This window comes from Toxorhynchites rutilus, chromosome 3 (assembly GCF_029784135.1).
Source record: "Toxorhynchites rutilus septentrionalis strain SRP chromosome 3, ASM2978413v1, whole genome shotgun sequence".
Taxonomy (NCBI): Eukaryota; Metazoa; Arthropoda; class Insecta; order Diptera; family Culicidae; genus Toxorhynchites; species Toxorhynchites rutilus.
Window position 1 is genome coordinate 234,977,151 of NC_073746.1, and position 9,619 is coordinate 234,986,769.

Genomic DNA, 9,619 nt, shown 5'->3' on the forward strand with positions numbered 1-9,619 from the left:
CAAACAAATTTGGTCGAAATCGAAGATAGAAGCTTCCTTTTGTACTTACAATTATTGCTCAGTCATTTTCTGATAGATGCACGAGAATTTTACATCAATCATTTTAAGCACTCCACAACAATTGATTACAGTGAAAATGAATAAAATAATATATTATATAAATAATATATATACCTTGATTTTGAAGTCTACAGTTGGACTTCAAAATCAAGGTGCCTGGGGAAATCGGCATTACAAATACATGCAAGTTGGAGGAACTTTTTGATACTCTATAATTCTTTGCTTTTGATTTTTTATCAGAGCAATCTTCACTAATGTTTGTTAGTTTTTAAAATAAATTCTATTCGACATTTGTTTTCTTAGTTTAGGGCGCAAAAGAAATAGAATAATCAACTTGTTAGAACAAGTATCACTGTATAAAGATTCGAATAACATGTATTCCTTATTGAGGAACTGCATACACCTAAATCGACAATTTATCATATCCATGTATGCTATCATGTGACGGTAATCGAAAAAAAATATAACTTTCGTTTAGAACTGTTCATATTAAAAGCTTACTCAACTCAATAATAAGAGTCATTCCATTTTTTTTAAATTTTATAAGCAGTCCACAATGACTGCTTTTGGGCAATAGAACCATTCCAGCGTGACGTGACGACGGTTTGACTCACTAAAAACAGTTTTTTTCTCGTTTTCATGTATAAATCATACGATTTCCAAATGGTAAACGATTTTAAAGTGAAATTGAGAAAATTTCCTACAAGAATCTTCTGTTGGAGAATATTTTGCAGTTGAATTCGCTTGTTGTCAACCCAATACTTTTGTGACGTGACAACACCTGTCTTTTTGCGGGATTAATTTTGAAAATTAATGTTGTATTGACGTGGGACTACGTCTAACCGGAATATACGGGGGGTAAAATGAAAACATAAACACTGAACATGCAGGAAAAAATGCAAGATTTCGAATGCTTATAACTCGAACATTTTCTACTGAATTGGAAGATGTTTGCATCAATTGATAGGGAATATTTCTACGCATCTATCGCAATTAATAAAGTGTTATTTTCCATTAGGTAAATAATTCAATAACTGTAAAATGTTAATCGTTATCTAAATGCCCTTACTGTCTCGTTTTGATTGGCCCGCTTCACGGTTTCCCCAACACAGACTTCAAAACCAAGCAGCCTTGGGGAAATCGGAATTGCAAATACATGAAAGTAGGGGGACTTTTGTTCTCTCCGAAATGTGTTCCCTAACACAGACTTCAAAACCAAGCAGCATTGGCGAAACCGACATTTCAAATACTTGAAAGTAGGGGGAGCTTTTGTTCCCACCGAAATGTGTTTCCCTAACACAGACTTCAAATCCAAGGAGCGTGGGAAAATTTGCATTGCGAATTCATGCAATCGGGGGCATTTTTGTTCCGACTGAAATGTGTTTCCCTAACACAGACTTCAAATCCATGGAGCGAGGGGAAATTGGCATTGCATATACATGCAAGTCGAGGGCATTTTTGTTCCGACTAAAAAATGTTTCCTAAACACAGGCTTCAAAATCAAGGTGTCTAGGAAAATTGGGATTGCAAATTCATGCAGGTCGGGAGTATTTTTGTTCCGACTGAAATCTGATTACCTATAATGACTTCTAAACCAAGGTGTCTGGGGAAATCGGCATTGAAAATACATGCAAACTGCGAGTACTTTTGTACTCGCTTACCTTTGTGCAGACTAGAATGCGTTTCCCTAACACGGTCTTCTAAACTTAGGTACCTGGTAAGATCGTACAGACACTAGAGACATTGCATTTGTTCAATTTTTTTCTCACAACGCGAATATATTGAATTCAATAGAATTCGGAAATTGTTTCATTCAATCAAAAATTTAATCAATACAAACAAATGATTACTAAGCTAAGGTAGTCCCACGTCAACCTTGCGGTAATATAATATATATATATATAACCAACCCATTTTTTTAAGTTCCGTTTCAAAACATACAAATAAACTTTTTTCTATGATTTTTCAATGAAAGATGAACGTAGATTTCTGTCTACTCAGTTTTTCGAAAAACTCGCAAGAACATGCATTTTGACGGCATACATTTTGTGACGTGACAACGCGCTCTGTGCGACTAAACAGTCTCCACGAAGCGTTGTCACGACACAATCAATAAGTTGTATTAAATAAGAATTTCACCGTATTGTAGCAAGCTATATACTATTTTTCATGTTTTTATTACTCTGAATACCTCTCACATTCCTCTGAGATCTCCCCTTCCACTTCCAAAGATCCATCCTATAGGGAAATGTGGTTCAGGATCACCGGTCACGTTAGGGTGATTCTGAACCTACCCCTCTTTGTATCTCAGGAACGGTACGTCCTATCGAAGTTTCAGTAGTATCAAATAAAAGGTGTCATAACGCTGGCAATTTGAGAGCATGGTTACTTTTTTCTGGCTCTCTTCATTTTAGCGTTTTAGCGCCATTTTGCGTTTTCATTGCTTCAAAAACAGAGAAGAAATATTCTTGAATGTTCTTTCAATGTTCAATGTTCAATGTTCATTTAGATTGTGTTCAATGTTCTTTTAGATTGTGAAACATTGCGAAACAAGGCAATTGTAAATGCTTATTGTAAATGTATGTTCATTAAAATAAGCTATATAAATTAAATCTACCTGTTACCTGCAATACACGGTATGTCTTTATTTGGGAAAAGTCGGTGTGGTCCTAAACCGACCTCCAGTTTTTATATTGTGATTGTTTCACATGTTCACTCTGGCGCTTGTCATAAATGGTTAGCACAACCCTGATTCATCGATTCATCGCTCACTACAGGGGGAACGCATTTGATTTTGCTATCAGAAACTATGTATGCATCGGCGCACATACCTGTGCAAGGGCGTTTGCGTGTTGAAGATGACTTTGACCTTGACGTTGATTTCGATCGTTGATCGTTGATCGTTGATCGTTGATGTTTGCGTGTGCGTTTGTATGTGTACTTTCTTTGTATAACTCCACACACGTCGCTCTAAGGTTAAGTTCTTTCCACTTAAACATTATCTCCCTCTCACTTAAAACCTATCTCTCACTATCAAACATTATTCTTTTTTTTATTCCTCTTCGTGCACCAATGGATATATGCCAACATTACCATCCACGATCGTATTGTGGGATTTCATGCCATTCCCGGTCTTTTGTATCCGTTTTTAACGAACCGGAAGTCACCATTCTTGATTCCAAAATGGCATCGGAATACGATATTCGACTTCCGCTGGTAAGCCCATATCGTATGGGGTTTCCATATTTGTTTAGCATTCAATACTACCATCAGCAAACCGGAAGTTTAAATAAGATTATATCTCATGTTATGGAATATACGTTCATATATTGTCGATAAAACATAGGAGAAAGACAGTTGATACTTCTCTATTTGTGGACCGATCTCAACCAAATTTTGTGGGTTGTTGGCCTTCATTGTTTGCTCAGAGAAACCCAAGTATAAAAATGTTTGAACCTATGTTCATCTGATAAACTAAAAAAATGCTCTATTTTTGTGACGTGAAAACGCTTCAAAATACCTGTTTTTCAAATGCTTGTTTCTCATAAATTACAAAATGAAACGTAGGTCTACCCGCGGCTCTTCAAACAAGCATTTAATCACCCATTCAATGATATATAGACATTGAAGTTTGGTTACGCATGTGCGGAGATATCTCAAGAAACATAAAAATAGTGAAAACCTAAAACATTTTTTAAATATAATTATGTAGTTTTTTGAACTCGTCTCTCTCAAAGGATGGTGCATAAAAATTGAATTTGTTATAAAAAAATCATGATATAACTGGTGCTTATTCAAAATACGTTTTCAATTTTCTCCTAAAACTAGATTTGAAATTTGGTTCTCTGGTACATAACCTCATGGAATGGGTCAATATAGGTATAACACATAGGTATATACCAGAAATTAAAAAATTAATTATTAATAAACGCATTTATATGCTGTACAAAAAGTCACAACATTCTAAGAAATTGTGTCATTATTTACATTATATTTTTTTCTAAATTAAATTGAAAAGCAGTCAAAATGACTTCATTGGGCAATCTAGTGTTAAGAGAATCCTAGAAACTGCTTTCGTACCGCAGTGAATCCTGGTATACACCCTCCTCTCTAACCCTTTGCGGTCGTTTGTCTGCTCTTAGCCACCACAGCATGGGATTATACTAAATACTATATTCAACGAGGTAATAGTTTATATTTTTTCTGAACGAATTTTTATGTATAGTAAACTTTCTCATGAATGTATACGGAGTTTTTATGGTAACGGTACTCGGTATTACCAAAATATTATTAGCGTGGAAAAATAAGAGAATCTCTTTCAAGGAAAATCAGTTCCGACCGCAAAGGGCCAGGTGAATAGCCTTCCTGAACGAAAATATCACATTAACAATCCATCTCATTCAAACTATTTTTCGTAGAGACATGATCGGCGCTGTTATAAATTGTTAAATGTCCAAATAACCGAAACTCCTTGAATGAGAATAGATGCTATTTCCGTTATATGCATTTTCACTGGCTGGTGTAGGTTCAATTCAAAAGAGCAACTACAAAATATATAGTCTTGGAAAGTTCACGTTACGCAATTATTTTACAAGAGGAAACTTCGTGACACTTTTGAAGTTAAAGCATGTCCGATACTGCATAAGATGTCAAAATCTATTCAATAAAAACCCATAATATTAGTAATATAGTGAACGTTGATGTCAGATTCATGAAATGGATCCGAATATAAATTTAATAGAAGCAGATTATCTAAAAAAAACATCCACATTCTACCTGGAGAATAACGGATGTAAAAAACAAACACTTACCGAAAAGTGTGCGGCGCAATCTTAAAAATAGCTCATCCAATTGGACTGCAACTGAATTCACATAATCCAAGCGGCAGAAGCACACCACGTTCGATCTGAGCGAATGCAAATAGCAGTGGGTGCGGGGTTTTCACGTTTTATACCTCGCACTTCAGTGGTCAATTTTTTACTGTATATTGCACTGTCAATCACAATTCGTACTTTGATGTTATTTTCGCACTAATTTAAACGGTTGTTTTTCACTTGTTCAAATTTTATCCGAGACTCGAGTTGGGCCGTTTGTAACAAATTCAATCAAGGAGATATACTTCCACTTATCCTCAGGATTTGATCACAATTGAAGCATCAGCGTACAGCGAGTATGTTGATTAATAATATGTGAATAATAGAATATTTGTTTAGATGATAATTTAGGAAATTCACAACGCTCACGTGGTACACTATATATATTTTATTTTACTTCCGGGAAACACGAATTACGCTGATGCAGTATGAAAATCAATAATTCGAAGGTCACATCACCAAATCCATATACACTGAATGAACTGCATATGTTTCCGTTGTGTTATTTTCTAGAGCCGGTGTTTTTTTTTATCTACATCCCAAATCCTCTCTGCGATGATGTAACTAATTTTCCAACGATTGATCAACCGAAACTTAGTGAATTATCTGTAAGTTTAATGTACCGAATGTTTTCAACTCACGATAATATAATTCCAATTATTAGCAATTGCACGAAAACACTTTGAACACAACGCATTTGCAAACACCCACCACCCAAGCGATGATACCACCTGCTCTCACTGCTTGTGGGCGGAAGGCTTTTCTCTTTCTCTCCTCCCACTCTCGTGCTCTTTTTCTTCCAAACACTTTGATAAACAACAATACCAAGCAGTATAATTCCCCCACTATTCCTCGTTCCACTCAATTCTTTCACGACACTTCGCTGCACTGTGCGACAATTAGCTTTTTGCTCCACTCACATACCACACGAAAAAGGACATCACCTTTTCTCTGCTTTTCTCGCGTTAACAGCTTCTTCTCGCTCTCCCTCCCACGCTCCGAGATCTGTTTTGCTACACTTTAAAATTTCTGTGAACGTTGAACATAAAAAAAGGATTCGTCCTTGCTCTTCAACTCCAAACCCCCGCAAATGTTTCACTCACTGCTCCTTGTTTTCACACAACCGATTCCGTTCTTTTTTCTTCCCCTTCCACTACTACCACTTCTCAACCACGACCCACTGCACGTCTGTGTGTCTATATTCCTTGCCACCGAAATGCCGAATTTGGAGGAAAAACCGACAAAGTGCATCCGCTCGCCACAACCCTCGACGAAGGAATAAGCCTGTCTGCCGCTCTCACTCGATGGAAGGCGTTATGTTGTCACTGCTGCTGCTTCTTCCCTCGCCGCTGCTGATGGTATTCTGGACGACTGTGATAGCATAAAACATCGAAATGAATGCATGTCCCGATCTGAGAGAGTGAGCGGCTCTGCTGCGGGGGAGAAAGAGCGAACGAGAGCAGAGCAGTGAAAATGCGCAAAAATAACATTCTGTTTGGGTGGACGCACGTTGTTATTAAACAAATTGGACAGTGTTGGTAGAAATCTTACCGGTTCTAGATAATCCTTTTTGTTCTTTATCTCTTTATTTATTTATTCGTTCTATCTTCATCCGTATCACACATATTAATCTAAAATTGTTCCACAAACTTCCGTCTATCTATCTATCCATCTAATGTTTTCACAATTATCACATGCAACACTGAAAGCCTGATGCCAGGAAAATGGAGAACTTTTAATTCCATAACTAGTCATGTACCTAGAAATAGCGGCTAAAGCAGAATGCCACAGCTCGTACATGGATGTTCCTATTGTTCATTAGGACTTCGAATATGGACAGCTGTTACAGTCTAAGTTTTCGCATCGACAGATGACTATTCTTTTTGCAGCAACTCACTTTCTCACATCCTTAACACTTTGAGCCCCGCTTCGGTCCCCGTGGACTGACATCGAATGTTCCATTTTGTTCGCACGGGTCTCATTAGACCGACAGTGGCTTTTACGTTTCGAGAGTATCGAGACTGGGAACGACAGTTACAAAGTTTGAAAACTATTTATAGAAAAGTCTACTATCGGTTATCGGTTCAGGAACCTAGAAAACGTTCAAAGACAAGAGAACGGATAAAATCACATTGCAGACTTCACGCCGCGGTCTACCACGGGTGGGTAATGTCGGGGACATAACCGGAGACGTAGGACTACACGAAGGGCTGCCGATTGAAAAAAACTTTTCCAATATACGAGTAGTTTTTCGGTACCTATTAACAAAAATATATCTTCAACCATGCCACTTCCCACCATTGTTTCCGGCACAAATTCGAAGAAATTTCATGACCGATTGGAATCGAATCACCAACACCCAATAAACCCGAAAACACTCCTAAATTCACAAAAGCTCTCCCAAAGCAAACAAACATCAGATAAGTTTTTTCATTATGTTGGATATCACTTTAGAATGCATCGAACTGTTGCATTGAATTGTATTGTAATAACTCTCTTGTGAAAGGTCCAAGGCTCTGAACAGCGCCAATGGATTCGCGAGAATAAACTTTCCATATTTTCAAATTTGTGTCATTATTTTGCCAATATTCTTTTAGACAAACTGAATGCAGCCAAAGGCAATTTCGCATCAGTACCATCACTGTGTGCTGGATCATAAACACAAATGCAATGGGTGACGGTTGTCCGTTGGATGACAACAAAATTAAAACTCGTTGGCCGCTGCTACCAATGCTACCTGCTGATGAAAATAATATTCGTAGTGCTGGAACGGTATAAAATGTAGGAATATTTCCAATCAATTGGAGCAAACATCTTTGCGATCTATTAAGAAATGCTTCAGAAAAAATTACATCCAGAACATCAATAGTGATTGGATGGACAGTTTTCAACGTATTAGGACCATCGTTTCTTATCGTAATGGAAGGTATTTCTGTTCGAAAGAGAATGCTTATGAACTTATATGATTTACCTTAATTATCATATGTTATACTGTCAACGTGTTAACCAACATTTTGTAGGCCTTATAGTTTTCGAGTTGGGATTTTTGGAAAAAAAAAGTTGAAAAAACTCAATATTTCAACAAATTTCTCACTTAGAAATTATAGGGCTTACTAAATTTTGGTTGCAATTGAAATGCAGGAAACTATTTGAATAAAACATATCAAACAAATTAAAAATAAATCATTGAAAAAAATATTTTGGAAATTAAAATGATTTTTTTCTCAAAAACGTTCTTGACCTTAACCAGGTCAGTTTTCTGCCGCTGCCTGATCACTGCTGGGTCGTAGAGGTCTTCTTAAATGATTTCATCGCTTGGGACACATGGGAAGCAGTTGTTTCAAAGTTTACGTAAAGTTACTCTAATTAAGCCTAAAACGCGAGCCAAGCGGCAGTAAAAGTGAATTGATTTTATGGTACTGATACTGTAACAGCCAATTAACAGTCCAGTAATTTTGATGACAAAGTTGCACCGAAGGCCAGAAGGCTCGCCCCCATAGCGTCCCTAGCGATTATAAATGAAGAGATAGTTGTAGGTTGGAAGAGGTAATAAAAAGAATTCACTGTGGTGAGTGATGTGATTACAAGTTTATCCATTTCTTTCTTTGCATAATAACTATGGATAACAGCTATTACAACCATCCTATTCAGGGGCTTCGGACCCTCTGTTTTGGTTCTCAATAGTTTTAGGTTCTTTTTCGGACATGCTACTATAGAGATTCGTCATTCGCAGACAGAGTTACAAAGACAATTACTTCAAATTGGTTCAAAAATTTCGATTAGTCGTTTGAACATGTTCCTCACTCTGGATGAGGTCCAAAAAGTGCTGCTACTGAAGAAATGATCAATTCTGTTCATGAAATGGCTATCGATGATAGACGATTCACCAAGCGTAGAAATGCTGCGGTTATAAGCTAAAATGGACGGTTGCATTTTTTAAACAACTAATTAGGTTTTAATAAACTCATACACAAAGTCCTTCATACAGTGGTGGGAAAATATATAGAGGCATCGGTTTTTTGACATAGGGCTACGTCTTTCATTTCTGTACCAAGCTCAAAGTTTCAGGAACGAGAGAGTGACGCTTGGAGTACAAGGTTTTGAACGTTAATAACTATTTGGCGGCTGAACGAAGTGGTATAAAAATCACTCAATTCGAAAGATAAAATGTCCAAGATTTATATGATTGTTACTTATTGATCCAAATAATTGTTTCAATAGCTGGAAAACTGCATACTATCGAAATCACTATAAATATAGCAATCATTTGGAATATCACTTCAGTCGCGATTGGACTACGGTTGAGGCATGATGCTTGATGTCGACGTCAACATCTCTCAATTTCTAGTTTGCTCTTGCATGGTCTTGGAAAATTGTTTTCCTGTAAATGCGCCCGAGCGGAGGAATATTCGCATACATTTGCGCATTAGACTAGGTGTTTCGTGATGCAATCTAAGAGCATCAGTTTTTATTCTGCTCCCACATGGAATAGTCAGAAAAAATAGTTTGCTTGTGATTGCGCTCGATCGAATGAATATTCGCACACATTTGCACATTTGAGTAGGTTTTCTATGATGCAATTCAAGAGCATCAGTTTCTATTTTACTTTCGCATGGAACAGTCATGAACAATCTCGTGTATTATATTTACGAAAACAAAATTAATCAGGTATCAAATATCTTCAG

General features: G+C 36.9%; 1 protein-coding gene across 1 annotated transcript in view; it reads right to left on the reverse strand.

Annotated features, from left to right (window-relative positions):
- The window catches only part of LOC129778147 (protein tincar), a 316,584-nt gene extending 310,308 nt beyond the window's left edge, over positions 1-6,276 (reverse strand). Inside the window, exon 1 of the mRNA XM_055784877.1 lies at positions 4,872-6,276. The gene's annotated coding sequence lies outside the window, so the exon portion shown is untranslated. The remainder of the gene's footprint in view (positions 1-4,871) is intronic.
- Between the last annotated feature and the right edge of the window lie 3,343 nt (positions 6,277-9,619).